Consider the following 2387-nt stretch of genomic DNA (forward strand, 5'->3'; position numbering starts at 1 on the left):
AATATTGATAGTTTGTGTCTTCTGTTCTCAGTTTTGCCTGCTTCTCATAAACTAGCAAAATTTTCATGTTATTTCCCTCTCTGTCTTCTACACTTGAACCATAGTTCAACTCATTATTCCTTGGACACAACATAGTTTTTTCTCTCTTTGCCTATTGAATTCCCTTCATATCCTTTAAAGCCCAATTCAAAGGCCATTTCTTCTATGAAACCTTCCCTAAACCCTGACCCTCATTAACAGCTTTTAAACTTACGCACCTTACATAACACTTTCTTCAATGCCTTTATTGCATACTATTGTATATTATAGTTACATGTATATGTGCCTTATCTCCCAGTAGGCTCCAGGAGGACTGTATTTCATTCAAATATCAGTGCCTATAACACTGTTCTTCACACTTTAAGATCAGGACCTTAAATCCTTTACTAAATGACTGTAATGGTTCTGTGATCTCAGTGTGAGTACTTCCTGCAGCCAGAATGTCCTGGTCATAATCTTTCTACTCTTTCTTATCTTGTTCAACTCTTGTCCATATCCTTCCACAGGTCCTCCATACAGAACCTGGCCAATATCCTAGAGAAATTCTAAGTCTTTTAACATTATATTAGCACATATACATCACTTGGCTTGTCCAGACTCCTTCCATGTTTCTTACTTTTTTTTATGATCATATGTTTCCTAGATAATATCTTTTGGTATAATTTCCCATGTGCAAGTCATCATTGGTAATATGCTGCAGCCTGCTTAAGCCTATTAAGTATCTCTCCTTTGGATCACCCACAATTTTAGCTTGTTGGAGATTGTTATATAGCCTATGGAATCTTATGTATTAATCTCTGGAATAATAATAAATTCAAAAAGAAAATTTAAATATATAGTTATTGCTAAATAAATAAGATTTTTAATGTCTTTAACCTAACAAAGTAATTTTAGGTCTGTAAAATATGTCAAAAAAACCCAAAACCAATTAAAAAGTATTCCATGGACTTCTTTCTCCCAAAATTTAAATTCTACCCTAAAGGAAAAGTAAGTTCTCATGTTTCAAAATTTCCATGCATTTTGCACTTTTAATAGTTAAATTAGTCAGTGGGGTATGACTATGAAGATGGGATTTTAAAGGCTTGTACTCTCACCCTGTATACTGATGTTCTGGAAATAGGTACCTAAAAATACCCTAGAACCTTGGCTATTCCATAATTATCTTGAACAGAATACTTGGAGCTTTTCAAAGGAAAAATACTACTGTGAACTAAAGGTATTTATATGAAAGTTATTAATGATGATAATATCCCCCTAGTATCTGGACAAGCATGAATCAGCAAAAGGAATTAATGCATAGATAATGCATCCTAGCAACCTAAATAACCTTTTCCTTTTGTTACTGTCGTTATATATACATATCCTTGAGGGGAAATGAAAAAGACTTTGTATGGTAGATCACAGGGATTCTATATTTACTAAAATGTTATCCTGAGGCAAACTCTTAAGTATATTGAATTGAAGGGATTGGTTTCCTCTTTATATCATACAATCTCAAAATTTTCCCTGAAACCCAACATAGACTACTAAAGAAAAAAAATGTTTCATTGATATCTTTTTTATACGAGACATTTCCATTCATAATTGTATATAATCGTATAGTTTGGAGGACTCTTTTCTTCAAATGCATGATATACTACCCCTCATCCAATGAACCTTCCCTTATAATGAAGGAAAATGGTTTAACAAAACCAATCAGCTGCTGCTAGTAGAAGCAACTTAATCTGGAGTCTTATTCCAATGAAATCATAAGTCCAATTCCTAGATTATATCAAAGGAATTTTGTATTGGCAAAGTTTCCAAGAAAATACTATTTTTTGCAGGCTCCTAGATTGACTAACTGAAAGTCCTTTTAGATCTGGAAGCAATAACTTTACAAGACTTGAAAATAAATGTAGAAGGAATTACATGCTCTTATTGGTATAGGTAAATTGTTTTCAAAATTAATATCTTCAGTTTTGAGGCCCCCTTTTTCCAAATGCATGACTATGTAAAATGGTAACAGCATGTGGATTGTCTGCCTTGGAGGGTGTAATGTTAATGGGACTTAACATCTTCCCCACCCATTAATAGGCGTCAAGTGGAGTCCTTTAAGGGAAGCTTGCTTAGGGGAGGCTTGCTTGTAGGAAGGCTTTCACAACTTTTGCTTAATTTCTAATTAGGCACTGAGTCAGGAGGGTTGTGATGCCTTCTGGCTCTGAGAAGTATCTATATACTCTGAGTTAGTATTTTGCTTTGGGGGCTTGTTTATGGGAAGGTTCTTGTGATTCCCTGGTCAAAATTCTGAGTGGCCAAATGTTCAGAGCTCCTCCACTGCTCGGATGTAAAGGCTCTCTCCATCCAGGGAT

The sequence above is a fragment of the Petaurus breviceps genome, unplaced genomic scaffold (genome assembly GCF_028583685.1).
Source record: "Petaurus breviceps papuanus isolate PSGF00001 unplaced genomic scaffold, PetGlider_PUasm1.0 76, whole genome shotgun sequence".
Classification (NCBI taxonomy): domain Eukaryota; kingdom Metazoa; phylum Chordata; class Mammalia; order Diprotodontia; family Petauridae; genus Petaurus; species Petaurus breviceps.